Source organism: Papaver somniferum, chromosome 1 (genome assembly GCF_003573695.1).
Source record: "Papaver somniferum cultivar HN1 chromosome 1, ASM357369v1, whole genome shotgun sequence".
Taxonomy (NCBI): Eukaryota; Viridiplantae; Streptophyta; class Magnoliopsida; order Ranunculales; family Papaveraceae; genus Papaver; species Papaver somniferum.
The window spans coordinates 162,086,170-162,103,680 of NC_039358.1; the positions used below are offsets into that span (position 1 = coordinate 162,086,170).

The 17,511-nt window shown below is 34.3% G+C and overlaps 1 long non-coding RNA gene across 7 annotated transcripts; it reads left to right on the top strand.

Moving 5' to 3' along the window:
* The first annotated feature begins 2,499 nt into the window (after positions 1–2,499).
* Positions 2,500–6,665, top strand: LOC113306074. 7 transcript variants are annotated; one of them, XR_003338572.1, is made up of 7 exons: positions 2,500–2,763; positions 2,897–3,008; positions 3,163–3,245; positions 3,675–3,988; positions 4,096–4,125; positions 4,458–6,282; positions 6,391–6,665. It is a non-coding gene; the product is annotated as an uncharacterized LOC113306074 (long non-coding RNA). The 7 variants fall into 7 exon arrangements; XR_003338576.1 differs by having other exon boundaries at positions 4,458–6,005; positions 6,149–6,665; XR_003338575.1 differs by having other exon boundaries at positions 4,458–5,754; positions 5,963–6,665.
* Positions 6,666–17,511: the final 10,846 nt, after the last annotated feature.

Consider the following 17,511-nt stretch of genomic DNA (forward strand, 5'->3'; position numbering starts at 1 on the left):
GTGAGATTGATTAGGGTTAAACTACATTCCAGTATGAAGTTCATTGGTAGTAGGCTAGTGTCTGTAGCGGCTTAATACAGTATGGTGTTCAAAGCTGGATTAGGTCCCGGGGTTTTTCTGCATTTGCGGTTTTCCTCGTTAACAAAATTCTGGTGTCTGTGTTATTTCTTTTCGGCATTATATTTTGTTATATAATTGAAATATCAGAGGTTGTGCGTTGAATCGATCAATTGGAAATCCAACCTTTGGTTGTTAATTGAAATTGATTGATCCTTGAACATTGGTCTTTGGTGTCGTTCAAGTTACTTCTCTTATATTCAACCGGGCTCGCAAATTCCTATTTGCTGATTGCAGATTGAATTGAGAGATAGAGATATAAAACACTTTGATATACTTTTCTCTAGATTGAGTCGGACTGTCTAGTTGATTCTCTTGAAAGTATATTGTAGTTTGTCTATTCAGATTGCAAAACGAAATATTGGGTGTGGTTGTTAGACCCCCGCTTTTTCAAAATGAAAAACTAGGTTTTTGAAATTATTGTCATTCAAAATGGGTCATTCCAAATGATGAAGGAGTATTTATTTTTTTAGCTTCTATTCTTCAAACAAATTGAATTTTTTCGGAGTACAACATTAGGTTCGACTGTTATTTTGGTAGCAGAAATTTGCGCGCGAAGAACGGTTCGACTCCTAGTTTAGAGTTGAACCTTAGGGTTTTGTAAATATATGGGTGGTTCAGCTGATTCGTACTACTATAGATTTCAGTCGAACCTTCTGGTTTATTGAAATTGGCGACTTACAGAGAAATGTTCAGCTAACTTATGTTCAGCCAAACCTTGTAGTGCAACTTCCAAAAAAACTAAAGTTATCAGAAGGTTCGGCGGAACACATAGCGAAGTCGAATCAGCCGAGCTTCAATGAATTCAGAAAGGTTCGGCTGAAAACCTAGCAAAGTCGAATCAACCGAACATAATGTTTCCTTAAACTATAACTTATGTTCGGCTCAAAATTGATATTCCCAGATCGGCCGAACTGATTTTCTGAAAAACAAAAAAAGAACAACAAAACTAGGTTCGACTCTATTTTTGCAGTCAAACCCCTTCTGAAAACACTAATTTCATCTAAGAAATCCTATTTTATCGATCAAACAAAGTAAAAACAATGAATAACAAGATGGGTTTGTAGGAAATACCTTTTAACATACATGAATCAGCCGAACATAATGTTTCCCTAAACTATAACTTATGTTTGGCTCAAAATTGATATTCCCAGATCGGCCACTGATCTTCTGAAAAATAAAAAAAAGAAGAACAAAGCTAGGTTCGGCTATAATTTTGCAGCCGAACCCCTTTTGAAAACACTAATTTCATCTAAGAAATCATATTTTATCGATCAAACAAAGTAAAAACAATGAAAAAAAGATGGGTTTGTAGGAAATACCTTTTAATATACATTGGAGAGTAACGAAGATTTGGATTTCGCCTTCCAACGACGCTCAATTGGATTAGTTTTTCACTTTTTTGTGAACTTGCTTGATTGTATGGTTAATCGGCGACAAAAAGAATTTTTAACGTTTATGCAGGGAAGAGTTCGGCTGCGGGAGATGAGAAGAAGAAATATTGAACTGATTTTGATTAGTTTTAGTTTAGGTTTTTAATTTAGTTGAAGTGTAACCTAGTAACTTCATCACGACTAGGACATCCCATATAATCATATCTTAGATGGTATCATCATTTACATCATCACTTGATATATATAATGTGTCTAATAGAGAACCACTTAAACTAAATTGTGTCTCTTTAAACGAACACTCAAATAGGCACGTGAATGTTAAACATGGGACAAGAATCAACAACCCAAAAATCCCACGCTATCTCTCACTCCACGTCGAGAGCTGCGGTAACCTTCCTTTTCATTGGCCGGTGAACAAAATCCTCGCTCCGGATTGGTCGAAAAATAACTTATACCCCCTACATTTCGTGACCGTTAATTTTTAATAGGATTGATACGATCTGATGCTCTATATTGGTCGGTAGTGTTGAGATTTTCTTACACCACGTTTACATTATTTTAATAAAATCTAAACCCTCGGATTTAACAAGTGAATTGCTAAAAATATAACACGACTAAAACAAAAAAATTAACACCGGAAAATTTTTTTAAGAAAAAAATGAAAATTTTGCTAACAAATCTAAGAATTGCCAAAATTATAGTATATTTTACAATATTTCTATGAATATTTTTTTCTTTAAGTATAACTTCAACCTTTTCATCTAATTTTTTCTTAATAAACACTTAAATATCAAATCTAAGAATTGCTAAAAAAAAGAAATACTCCTATACATATTTAGCACCTTAATTACGGTATATGTTTGTACTCCTATACATAGTTAGCACCTTAATTTCGGTATATGTTTACACTTTTTTTGCGCCTTTCTTTTTTCCTTCTCTATAAATACCTAATCGCCTCTCTTCTTCTCTTTTCTCTGGATCCTTTTGACCTCTTTGATTTTTCTTTTTCTTTTTCCTTTTATATTGTCAATGTCAATAACAATAGGTTGATCAAGAATCTGGAGCAAATCAAAAGGAAGATTATCATCTCTGCAAAATCATGAGAACACCGAAAATTGCAAGATCAGTTTGAGAGGAAATGGGTTTTTAACATGCAATAGCAATTTTGTGCGGGCAGGTAAAACAGCTTAATGAGGCTATAAAGGTTAGAGTTGCAGAGTGGTCGTTGGGGAGTCAGAACACAAACCATTGGGTGAGTCGCAATACAAAACCCTAAACTCTTTAATATGATTTGTATCATAATCATCTCCTAAGTCATGTTTTTTTTTGCTCCTTTTCTTTGTTTGCTTTTGCTTTATGGATTTTTTTTTATTTATCATGTATAGTGTACAGAATAGCATGCTGCAATAGTATTTTGGAGTTTTATTTCTAAAAGTAGGGGAATGGGGATCTATTGTGATGTTCTGAGCATAGGAGGGATCGCTTTGAAGTACGAAGGTAATTACTTAACATCTTACATTCCTGCCAAATAACAATTTTTTTTTTTTAACAACCGAAATAACAAATTATTGATCTCAAGGTTCATCATTTTATGTTATTTATGTTGGTTATGACAATCAAATTTTTATCTGATAATAATTTGTCAGTGCAGTTTTAATAATATTTAAATGGATGGAGATGCTAAAAGCCAAAATTTGGATCACAGGTCCACGTAAATTACAGCATTACGACTTGGTTAGTAATTTACTATTTTGATATAGTTAAATATAGTAAATCATCCAGAGCATCACTTTTAGCTTATTTGTCAATTTCTTGCACCATTTGCTTGATTTGTATTTTGGTCAGTCATTTATAAGGTAGCCATTGTTGTGTTCATTTTTAATTTGTACGTTCCGTATACACCATCCTAAGAATTGTTCCCTCGTAAACTTCGAAGACATGATTGACACTTATCTTAAGAACTTATTAGGTAGGAAGTAACTATGAATTTTCCTCCATGGATTTTTTGGTTTTCTTTTTTTAGATTTTCCTGCAAAAAGTAGGAATTGTCGGTAACAATTCAATGTTTTTCAATTGAATAATACACAGAATTTGGACAGTATCCTTCTCCTCAAACTTTTATTTTTAACTTACAAACACTAACCATCTTATTCTTATGTCCAGTCGTGCCTGTAGTTTTTTCCTCGACGGAAAGTGGTAATTTTTTCATGTGTTTAATCCTCTAGAAATCTCTGTTAAGAGCTGCAAACCAGGAAAGGAAGTGAATTGCTACTGGACAATGAGATTTTAAGATTTTTTCAGTAATGCAATCATTGAAGAAAGAGAACAAGGAGAATCCAAGAGATACAGAACCAGTTGGTGAGGTAAATGACATTTTCAACGATCTTGCTGTGAGCCTGTGATGGTGCATGAGTAAGGAGCTGTCATGGGTAACTCAGCTCCCTCCATAGAGATAAGAAGAGATAAATGAATGACTGGTAATACTGTCAACAAGCGAGTATTTTTTTTGTTTCTTAACTATACTGTATTATGTTTGAACTAATTCTCAGACGTGGTTTATAATTTACCTTTGTTGTGTTTATAGGTTGGCACTTAAGAAAGCAAAGTAAACCAGGTGAAACTCCCAAAGTCATGTCTTGATTTTTGATTTTTTTTTTTTTTTTGGTTTTCTTAATTACTTTACTTTTTGGGTTTCTTAACAATGGAACTTTTAGCAGCATTATTTTGATGTCATGGGAGCTAATTACCCTTTTTATTGCTCTTCATCGGTATATTATTGTTGCGTGTGCATTAAATAAGTTGAGGATCCAGGATTCTTTCCCTTCTGAATACTCTGTCTGGTTAAGCCTCACTGTCCAAAGTGTGCAATCTATTGTGCTCCGATGCTTCATTCAAAAAGACAAAAGTCATTTAGGATGTAACATTTTATGCCGTTGTATCTTTCAGGTGCCAAAGAATATTTGAACTACATTGGTTAGATGGAGAAATTGGGTACATGGTGAATGGTGAGGTGCCTCCGAAAAATAGTTAATTAGCTTTTGTATTAGCTTTTGTTTCTCAAATGTACATCTAACATTGTTTCCTTGACACCTCTATTATAGATGACAATTATAGATGACATAAAGGTTATTCTTTCTTGAATAGTCTAATCTTTGCAAATCTTTATTATCTCCATTTTTAGTTAATCGTTTCTCTGCAATGCGCCTAATTCTTTTTCTCATACTACCTTTTAAATTGTGGACCAGGTGGTAGAAGTATTCGAACTATCAGACATCTGATGACAAGGAAAAAGCAATTTAGGTCAACATTTTTAGATAGCTAATTACATGTATCTAATATATTAAGCGGTTTTGTAAATTGTGACAACATCGTTGTTTTTTAGAGAGCCTTTGCGTAGCTGTCCTTGATGTTTCTTTCATGGAGCCTTTGGGTTGTTTAAATTTTGATTTTGGTCTTTTATGATTAATGATGACTAAGTGTTAAGATAGCTAATTACATTGCTGATTATCGGTTATCTGTTTGTTTATCAGATAGCTCACATGTAATTAACTATGTTTTAGCTGTTTGTTTCTCTGGTCTTTTTAGGTGTTCTACATTCTCACTTTGGTCACTTTGGTGATTACCGGTTCTCTGAACAAAGGCGGCACCCTTTAAATTGAAGGTATTATGTACTTTCATCAGATTATGTTCTATCTACTGCTGCTTTTAAACCCAAGTCTTAGAAACCTCCAAACTGTACTGATTGTGCTCCTCTATGCTCCTCTAAGGTCTGTTTCCACGCTTTCTTTCTAATTCCTTTTTCCGATTTGGATTTTGTTTCAATCACCATGTTTTTACATTTGTTTTCGTTAGTTGCATTTACACTGGCTTGCATCTTCAAGAAGGACATTAGCTTCTCCACTTTTGCTTACGGATGGATAGAAGGGTACGGTGTTTCCAAGCACCGTGTTTTTTTTACGGTTTTTTATTTGAATAAGTTTGTTAAAACTATATAATTGCGTGTTTTCTACTGTGATATACTGTACGAGAATTATCGAGATGTTGTGCTGTACTGTATGAGCAATATCGAGATGCTATGATACATCATGCCAGTAGGATGAGAGTAGTTAGGGGCCACCTTAAAGTCTATGACTCAGGTACCGTCATGCTTATGGATTGTTTTCTTACAAATCCAAGTCCCAGTGGTCGAAAGATCTCTTGACAAATCTTGATGACCACCGTCTCACCGTTCTCTCAAATTAAGGTCTGGAAGTTGTGCGTCAGCATACATATTTCCGTATTTTTTTATTATTTATGCGATTTTGAAAATGGAAATATATGCGATTTTTAAACGGGAATATATGCGATTTTTTTTTAAAATGGAAATATATGTCTACTTTTGTTATTTTTGTCAATTTTTAAACAGGAATATATGCGATTCTTTTTAAGAGAAGTTGTTTTGCCTGTAATAGGTGCCAGGATCTTTGTTAACAAATCTAGGAACTGCTGGAAAAAGTATGTGTTCATATCTGTATTTAGATTATTACTCCAAATATAGAGGTTGATCGCCGACAAATTTATGCCAAATTTAAAGAAAAAATCAGATAATTTTCTTAGAAACCAAGTTATGGAGCTATATAGTATATAAAATGGTACAGGGGTTCTTGGCTGCTCATTCAGTCACGTACTTCCGCATATAGGATACCAAGCTACAGCTGGGTACAGGATACCAAGCTATCAAACTCGCACTTTCAATGGCTGGGGAGGGAAATCAGAATTTCTTTTTTGATTTGTAAGCTTTTATTTAAATATGCTGTTATTTTGATATGTTTTAGATTTCAAGTTTTTGTTATTGTTAAGATAACTTATGTGATTTCAGTTGATTTTTCAACATGAATAGTGATGAAGGTCACAAGCAGTGGATGATTTCTTGATACACACCGGGAGGTATTGCCAACGGCAAACTTCTCCAATGGTTTACGTGTACGAGGTCCATGGGTATTGTTAATTTGGAATTGTGGTGGTGGGTGTCTCCACATCTTGGTTTATGGAGTTCGCTCAGTTATTGTAATTTCATAAAATCAGACTAACACACTAATTGTGGACTCTTATCTTCAGTATTGGTACTATTGACTTTTTTTTGTTATATTTGATTATATAGTTTTTCCTCCTTTACATTTTCATAATTTTTGCTTTTTCTAAAGCCTTCGTCCCTAGCGTTACAGTGACGGGTTATCTACACGGGTTTACAAGTCTATATGTTGTGATGGCAACGCTAGGGAGGACAATACACATTGCGTCTGTCTTCCCGAAGACCAATATTTTCTATTCGTTACACTAATTAAGCAATCGGTTAACATATTTTAAATTCTTAAATTGATCTGTCCGTGTACGTAAATGTTTGCAGTTTGTGAAGTTGAGGAAATTCGCTAGATTAGATTTGGCATTCATTCGTGCCCTACTCTCCATTAGGCCTGTCAATGGATATCCGTTAGCCGTATCCGATTATCCGGTTTCCGTTAGGTTTAGTTCCGTTATATCCGTTAGCCGTAACCGATAACTTAACGGATATTTTTGTGTTAACGTAACGGCACCGGTTTAGGCGTTTTCGTTAGCCTTATTTCCGTTACCCGCTAACATATATACCCATTCATCCATTTAGCCTTTAGCCTATACATATTTTCATTCACATCGAAGAGAAACTAAGAAAACACCTTACCTATCCAGTCCTCGTTCATGTCTTCTCCTCATCTCTTATGAATCTTATTCTTCTGCTCATTAGTTCGTCCGAGACTCTTAGTTACCAACATCATCTCTTCATCTCTTTTCTAAGGTTTTTCTTAAATTATATTTTGAGTTCAATTTTGATTTTAAAATTTAATTTAGGGTTTCAGAAGTGATTTATAAAATTAGAATTTGATGGAGAGTTTAGTTTGATTTAGTGAAGAGTTTGGTTTGATTTTGTTTACGAGAATACAGATTTTGAATTATTGAAATTGATTTTGAATAAAGCAAGAAGAACAAGCTGCTACTGTTGCTGTTCATATGGGTTTGATTGATGAATATATGACGAGGTTGAGTAGAAATCAGGGATGGGTTTGTATCCAATTTGATTTTACAACAACAAATTGAGCCAAGAAAAGACAATAAATTGGATGGATGAGTTTGGGTTGGAATCAAATATGGATCAATTTCACAGAGAGGATGGTTCTGCTGTTGTGGTTAATTAATAGCAAGGATGATTCAAATGGGTCTGGTGATGTGAGATGAATGATTATGTGGTATTGTTTGTGTTGATTGCAGATGTAGTTCTGTGAAATGGAAGTGTTGATGATCTGAGACGGCACTGGTACTCAGTGAAGATGGTGGTGTAGCTGTTAGGTTTTTTAACGGAAATTATCGGAAAATTATCCGTTATCCGATAAGTCCAACGTAATGGTAATGATTTTGAATTTCATAATTCCGTCGGCACTTAACGGATATCGGTTAACCGCTAATTTTAATGACAACGGTAGCGGCAGAGCCATTATTTGTTACGTTAAGTGCCGTTGACAGCCCTACTCTCCATGCTACAGAAAGAGAGAATGTTGCTCCCAACTGAACTTGGTTAGAATTTGTAAATCGATAATATTCACTATGTTGTAAAACATACCATGTTAGATGTATTTATGCTAACCCAATTCAAGCAAGGAAAACTAATACTACTCTCCAAGTTTACATTGCTGCTTCGCTAGCTTCAAGTAAATTTCAAGATGACTCTTATCACTAATTGCGTAATTTGGCTCACTTCAAGTAGAACCTTTGTGAAAAATTCACAGTAGTGCATCTGGGTGAGCATGCAAGTATAGGTAACCTTCTCTTAGTTCAAAGTTATATGTTTTTAGAACATAAAATATGGATTGTGACGAGAAAAGGGAAAATCTTCTTCCTTACTTTGCTGAAGAAACGGTTTGTGATGAATGTGGTCGTTGCATATACTCAATTACAGAGGTATAGTTAATAGTTTCCCGTATTGATTATCACGACAGAGTTATACAATAATTTTATAGTTTTGTTAATATGTATTCTAATTATTTTTTTTGGGTTTGTTTGTTTTGTACATTGTCGACATAACGCTAAAAGGGGTATGCTGGTCGTGTTCTTTGCTATTTGGACGGTACGGGAAGATATTAATGAGATCCTTCTTTACAATCTTAGTGTTTCATTTATTTTGGGTTGACAGATAGGGTGTTTGTTTGAAAGTAATTTATCTGTTTTTTTATCCATGTTCATATAAGTTATGTGTTTATGCGTTTCACAGTTCAAATGTGTGATTCAAATCGAGCCAGTGGAGGATTCGTTTTTTTCCTTCTTGGCAGCATGGTTTATGGGGAAAGTTGGATTAGTAGTCACAGTGTTGTCAACATAATGATAAGTTAGACATGGGATGATGATAAAGTGTTCGTAAGTTGACCCACTCCGTCATATATAGTGTACATAGTAATGGTGGTATATAATAAGCTGTTAAAGGTAATGAAATTTCGATATTCTAATTTGATAAAGAACGCATTTTAGTAAGGAAATCCTGGGGAAGTTTATATGATTGAATTTCTTCTATGCAGGCAGCTGATTATATATTGGAAAATTTGATATTTCGTATTACCAACTCAGGGACATATCTCAAAAGAAAAAATCTACATGTTTAAATTGATGGAGTTGAAAACTCCTAAATATAAATTAAATTAACCTTAACCAGTTGTAACTTATTTATATGCCATCTTTTCAGTTGCCCGTATGCTAACTTCAGAAGGGTAATCCCTGTTTACTTTCAGTCTCAGTTTTGGCTCATAATTTCTCAGTTTTCTTAAATAAACTGTTTCTTATCTTTCTATGTTCTATTGCTGGGGATAGAGAATTTGTTGGAGATCTACCCGAGATTTAACTTTTACAAAAGACTATGTTTAGTTCACTCGGGATTTATCGTTTAGTGATTTTATTCTAGGGATCAAGAGGCTCTGTTTAGTTCTTAAATTAGTTTAGACGAAATTTATCATTTAGTGATTTTATTCTAGGGCCCAAGAGGCTCTGTTTAGTAATGGTGGTGCAAGTTTAAAGTAGAAAACCAAGGTTACGACGTATTAGATTGCAGATTACATCCAACCAAACTTCTTGGTTAAAGAAAAGTATGTGTCAGATAAATTTCATAGTTTCCACAAAAATTTATCGTCAATATATCGTATTAATATATATAAGCCAATTTGAAATTACAGTTTATGATTTCATTATTGTTTATATTTACTTTGTGTTAATTAGGGAAATGATTTTGTACTATTGGAGGCCTAATGAAGTAGTGGAGTGCAGACGATTTTCGTGATTTAAGTTTTCGTTTTGCTGACAAGAGCTTAGGGGTATCTGGAGATGTTTGTCATGATGAGATGCCTAAAATGCTACTTACCTCCATCTTATAAACTTTGGCCCAATAAGAATCCTATTACAAAATGCTGCTTACCATCTAGTTATAATATTCTCCATCTTATATACGTCTGTACAATAAGAATTTAGGCAAGATCAAGGTCCATTAAGGTCCTTTGACATGCAGCTGTGTGGTAATTTTAATCTATATTTTACTTTTATTTGTGCTTGGATAATGTGCATGAACGGCTATTTCCGCATTATTGCTGAGAAACAAATTGGTTTAAGGTGATCTCTTTAGTTTATCTGTTCTTTTTGTGGTTAAACGGTTTCTTTGTAGATTTTCTTATTCATAGAGATTGGTGATTATAATGAAACACAAGAATGCAATACAACTGCGACTACCTAAAGTATATCCATTGAAAAGACTAGTAATGAAAGTAAATCCAGCTTCTACAAAATACTTAGACAAGTCTTTAAAACCATGGATCTGTGGCGCAAATGGTAGCGCATGCATCTGACTCCATGTCAGAAGGTTACCTGTTCAACTCACGTTAGCAGTTAGCTGCACCTAAAACTGGCAAACCGATTTTTAAGGTATTAACATTTTTAACTTCGAATACTTTTCATATTAACTTCGAATACTTTTCATATATTTTTATTTTTTAAAAAAGCATCATAAGAAAGGATTAAAACATAAACACTGATTGATTGATAAAGAGATTTCTATATAATAAATTTCATTTGTGGATCTTATATATAAAGTACAACGGAACGATTTCCCTGTTTTGATAATCTCTTCTTTGTTGCGGAGGTAAATGGATTTTTGAAGTATGCACATGACTGTATTTATAGTTTATGTTTAAACATTTGTCTCTTTTCTTTTCAATTCTCTATGTTTATAGTTGTCTTTTAAGGATTTTAAGTAATATCACGTGGATTATTAGAGAAAATAATAAAATGTACAACATTAATAATATGGCCTTCAGACTGTATTTTTTTAGAAAATTCAATTAATATCTTATTTACTGTTAAATACCTTGGAAGTTGAAATGCATGTTTCAAAAATCTGCCCCTTGCAATTCCAATTTTGGAACGCGGGGTCTATGTTCTGATATAGATTAGCACCAAACCCATTGATCAATCCATGAAATATACCCTGCATAATAACCACTTTCTAAAACAAACCTTGGAAATGCACAAATACGAGGGAGGTCTGCATTTTTTTGTGGAGGAGCCTATGAAGGAGTTGCGATGGATACATATTTAAACATACGTGATTCGGGTCCAAGGGAATACCTCAGTGGTATTCCATCAACTCAAGTAAGGAGGAGTCAGGGGTTCAATCCCTCACTGTAAAGGTTTGTATTTAAATTAGTTGTATAGAGGAGTTTGGTGGGGTTGGGTCTGGCAGTAGGACCAGTCCTACCAGATGGATTTGGATAGGGGTCTGGGTCGGCTTTAGCCTAGCCAAAAAGCGGAACCAACAACCTAACAAGTTGGAGAACATTGCCTTCGTCTCGGAGCCATTTCAAGGAACGGGGAGCCCAATGCTAATGATACGGATACGTCGGGCAAAGCCCCAATCAAGCTACGTTATATACTCATCACCAATACATCGCAGGGTTTATAATGACAGGGGCGTTTGCTCATGGAGCGATATTCTTCATTAGAGATTACAATCCTGAGCAGAATGAAGATAATGTATTGGCAAGAATGTTAGACCATAAAGAAGCTATCAAATCCCATTTAAGTTGGGTCAGCCTTTTTCTGGGGTTCCATACTTTGGGACTTTATGTTCATAACGATCATTGTTCTTTTATAACATGAGATTCCGTATCGAGAGAGTAGTATGAGACAAAAGGAATTTCTGATTTGATTTTAGAATGGCAAACTGGAGCAATTTCTGCATCGGTGGATGAAAAATAACGAATAGAAGAATTTTTTTTATACAGGAGTGCAAGACCCAACTTAGTAATCAGCCAAAGGAAAATATCATGCCATATAAGTGTTAGATATTCTATACGTGTTGAGGTAGATCATGTGGCCAAGAACCAAGGAACGAATCAGCTGATATTGGAAGAATTCACATTCAATGATTTTTCAACCGACATATAATACGTTGCGAAGTTCGTAAAAATAAATAGGGGTCAAGCTAATGTTTTATGGATTGTTCTTGGTTAAAATGTCTCACAAAACCATACCCTATAAATCATCGATTCCTTGAAAGGAGAATTTGTTTCCGTGATGATTTGCACATAACAGATTACATCTTCCTCTTACTCTTAGACATTTTTCAAGTGGCACATGTTGTCCAATATAATGATGCGGGTATATGATATGTGACTGGCTATAACATGCACGATCTCATTTTAAAATTCATGGAGCCCATAAATTAACTAAATGAAATGAAGTTTAAGTATTTACTTATCATATACGAGTACCCAACTCTCACCTCATAATGCACGAAATCAAGGAATAATTTGTAATTAAACATATATTTAAGAAAATCATTCACCATTTAACGATTTTTCATTTTTTAGCGTTGTGGAACTTACGTCCATTGATTACATAATTTACTCCACATATGAACGACCCGGATAGAGCTACGAAAGTGTTTAATTTGTGAACTAGACATTCGTAATTAAGCTATTGATTTTAGAACGCAACATAACATATTAATCAGATAATTTCGAGTTATTGTAGGTCTATGGAATGCTTCTGGGAAACTTAAAAGTGGGGCTATCCAAAAAGGAGTGTAAAAGAAGTGCAATTAAAGATACTGAACAAATGGCTCCACGTGCCCCTTAAAAAAGAGGTTGAACAAAATGCTAAGTCCCGAGAAAATAATAATAAAAGGCCAAATCAATCATCCGCTAATTTTATCATTTGAAATCATGTTTAGGTTATTCGGGTTTTGGTTGGTTGCTTATTTGTTAAATATCTTTGATGTTGGATTCATTTTTTTTAAATATACGTAACAAACTAATGATTATATGATGTTTTAATTGTTTTGGTTGGGCATCTGACAATAAATATTTATTCGTTATTTTCTTGCACAAATGTACTTTTGCATAGTATTAGTTAGTGGGAAAAATGATGCAGAAAACCGTAAAATTTTATAAATCATATTCAATTGCATAACAAGATATAATTTATTTTTAGAAAACCGTAATTTTAAAAATCATATTCGCAATGATTTTTGTGTGCCCGTGATTTAAAACTCAAATTTTACTGTAAAATTAGCATTTTTGATTTGCTTTGTTCTTTCATAGTTTACTATGAATGAGAAGGTTTACTATTTTTTACCGCACAAGTGTAATCATAATGAGAGCATTTATTTTTATTATTATATTATATTACATACATAAATTTAATATCTCCACAATATATTGAATATCCAAGGGTAAATTAAAAAATAATATATTAATCAAGAAATTTTTTAAATGTTTCAAAGACATCTGGGCTACGGGGCGGGGCGATGCCCTGGTGCGTAGCACGGGTTACACACCAGTAAGTTTAAAGTTTAAACTAGGAATATATCATCGTAGTTGAGTGTCAGAATCCATAATCAATGACGCAACCAAAATTACTGTATGAAATGGACTTGACTAGTTTTTTTTTGCACGGAGCTTATGACTAAACTTTAAGAACGATTTTTTGGGGACCATGGTTTTTTTGGGGGACAATGGTTTTATTTTGGGTAAAGACATTAGAAGTAAATCTAGGTCACCCCTTATCTAGATATTTATATTAATACCTAAATTACCCTCCTGATTAATTTTGGGTGATGATTAGTTAGTGTTAATAATAGTTAGTGTAATGATTAGTGAGATGATTAAGTTAAATATAATTAGTGAGATTAAAAAATCAGATGGATTTTTTTTTAAAAGAAGTAGAATTATTGAGAGAGTAAAGTTAGAGAAGATGAAGAAGGAAAACATGAAAAACGATGGATTTTACCAACCACAACCGAAGGAAGGGTATTTGGGTACCCAGGTATGCTTCAAACTTAGATAATGTTGGTTGAATTGCTCCAAACATTCAAAAAAAAAATGAAATTTTTTATGTAGATTTGGACCAGTTCGGTTACCATATGTCAAGAACATGTAACCGACACACCTGAAAGTGTAGTTCGGTTACGTTTTCCAAACACGCAGGTTACCGAACTCGCTCGTTAATGGAGGTTGTGGTCGTACAGTGTAATGTTCGGTTACCTAGGATAAAATGGTAGGTAACCGAACTTTGAACTTAACAATTTATTTGGGTACATATTGTGTGTTCGGTTAGTTCGCAAACTTCAACGCAACCAAGTTTCCAACCGAACTGCAGGTTAAAAGTAACCTAGTGTTAGAAGTTCGGTTGGTTCGCAAACTTCAACACATTTTGCGAATCAACCGAACTGGGCTTATATATGCATATATGCAATTAGGCAAACGTTCGGTTACTACGAAATTTATTTCTTGGCGAATTAGGTAGAGTTCGGTTACGAAGTTTCAAAGGTAGAGTTCGGTTACAAAGAAAACTTAATATTTTTGTGAACGAACCGAACTTGTGGACTTCTCATTATTTTCGTAAACTAAAGTTCGGTGATATCCTTATTTTGCGAAGGAACCGAACTTATGGACTTGTGTTGTTCTAATACAAGGAGTTCGGTTAAATGTATTTTTTTGCGAATCAACCGAACTCTGAGTTCGGTTAAGAAAAAATTAATTCGTGATAACCGAACTTTTCTCTGAAAAGAAACCCCTCCACTAAACCTCTCTGCAACTTCCATTTTCAACTCATTTTAATGATTACTTCTCATTTATTCAACCAAAAACGAATGACAAGTAATGGGTTTGTGAGAATATCTTTGTGAATGTTTTAAATTAAGCTATATATATATATATAGTGGTGGTGGTGGTTGGCGGTGGTGGTAATCGGTGGTTGTGGTGGTGGTAATCGGAGGTGGTGGTGGTGGTAATCGGCGATGTTGGTTGGTGGTGGTGGTAATCGGTGGTTGGTGGTGGTGATAATCGGAGGTGGTGGTGGTGGTAATCGTCAATGGTGGGAGGAGGTGGTGGTTATATATATATAGGTGGTTATGGGTTGGTTTTAAATTAAATTAGGTTAAGGGTAGGTTAGTCATTTCGATGTTTTAGGACACCCCTTATAACTATAGGAAGGTGGCCTAATAAAATCATGGTCCCCTCAAAAAAACCATGATCCCTAACAAATCGTTCAACTTTAAACACATTTTTGAGCCCAATTGGTAGTGAAAAAGAAGAATCCCTTGGCTTTTGGACCTGCCTATAAGTGGAAGCTAGTCTACGGTTCCGGCCCAATCCACGATAAGGACGAAAAATTAGAATTTATTGTTGGGAGATGATCATTCGTATTGATCATCGACTCTCACCGGAGATGATCATTCGTATTGATAGGGCCAAAATTAGAATTTATTGTTGGGAATATAAGACGGAACTGGATGAGCAGGGCGGGACAGCCAATTTAGCTTCGTAGCTGTCTATCTTACTTCTTGCCCGGAGTGGTAAACTATTTTTTCAGCGACACACTTGATGTTCTTTGATTGCACCTTTTGTTCTTTGCTCTCACCATGTGGTTTCATTTGGTGGTTGTGGCCTTGCAGGGTGTAGGATGTAATCAAACTGATATCTTCGTCGCCCCTCTAGGTCCCTACAGTGGTAGCGGTCATCTAATTTTATGGGGCCATTAAGCTCCAGCCACGGAGTAGTTTCAGCTTAAATCATTACATTCGTATACGATTACGTGGGCAGTGAAAGAGGAGTTTGGTCCGAAATTTCATTTCGAATTCATCCAGTTACAGAAATTGTTTTTTTTTCACAGATACAGCTTTTTCACCAAATTTACTAACAGCGAATCACTTGTTACTTCGAAAGCTCCCTGGACAGATTAAAGCATTAAAAGGTATGTATACCACTATACCCGTATCTTAACTTGTTAGAAGCCATTGTCTTTTATGATTAGGAACATAGTATAACACTGCTCTTGAATTGTTTGCTTAAATGTCTCTGAGTAAATTTAGAGTTTTCTTTGATTTAAACCTTTTTCTAGTAAAATATATGTAACGCAAACCCATCCTTACTTTATACCAAAATATGTTAAGATTCTAAGCGGTAGATATGTTTGTCTCAAGTTAATGTTGTGAAAATGGCAAACAAAGATCTAGAAAGAAAAAGTTATAGAGAACGCTGAACAATGACAAGGCGAAAGTATTAATTAGAGTTAGGAAAACATTAGAATCACATTAAAGTGAAATTATTATGTATGAATACTCAAAAGATGGCCATTAATGATCATCGAGGACACTTTCATTTCACAAATGGAACTGCTCATACTTGTAGTACTACTATGTCGTACATAAACTTACTCCTAAAATGACAAGGAAAGTAAAACACATCATGAAACAATATGAATTTCCCAAAATAATTAACACGTAAAGAACGAAGGGTTCAGGACATTTTTGTCAGCTTCTCCTGGGTGAAGCTTGATATATATAACTGAAAGTCCATTATTAGTCCAATATTGGTGACCCTATAATTGAAAATAAATATACAAGGATTTAGACCCGAGCTCTAATTTTTTAAACTTGCTCGAAAATATTCAAGAAGATAAGATAGGAATCAAATGAGTGAAAGCAAAATTAAGACACTTTGACATTGCTAGTTTAACAAGACAAGAGACTTTTGTATTCAAACAGACAAGTTAAATGGGATGGACCCATATTTGTGTGTACATATTTGGCTTGACGTTTCTAGGTAAAATTTAAGGGTTTTTCTGAATCTAAGATGAAGATAATAGTACTTTTCATAACCCATATTATCTCTATATTCCAAAAGGTTTAGTACTTGATATTGTTAATGGATTCATGTAAAGTCTTTCTGTTCACTTTCTCTGATAAGGAAAGTTATTAGTGGTAATGAGTTTGTATATGTAGCTTTAGATGGGATTCCTTCTGAGAGATATATTTTGGGTCCCAATTGTCACAAATGACAATGTTCGTGATGTTAACTTTGTTGTCTACTTGTGTGATCTCTAGGTCATGGAATATACTATGTTAGGTCCTATCAATCCATCCCATGATAATGACATATACTCTGAAATATCTTCAGAAAAAAATTAAAATTCGTGTTAGGAGAAAACAGGATTGAATTTAGAACCAAATTGCCACAATACTTGCATGAGATTAGTGAGAGAAATAGGATTAAAGGGTTGTCATTGGTCCTTAATTAACCCGTCAATTGTAGGATGCAGTTTAGATTGAATTTTAATAGTGTGAAAAGGAAAATATAGATGCTAGCGTTTGTATCAAGCAATCAGTATTAAGTCTTTAATAAATCCAATGATAGGATTACACGTATTATGATAACGTTGACAAAACACGACGATTAGGTCGAAAGCATTATCATAAACCCAATTGCAAAACAACACTATATGCTAGATGAAGATGACCATTCGTCGTGCAGTAGAATCCATATACATTTGTCGTGATGACATTTGTGACTTGAATTTATCTTTTGTAAAGCGACAAAACCTAATGTGGATTAGGAGATAAATCACATAACATAAATAGAAATACGTCGCTAATCTGTCAACCTATAGAGCCATT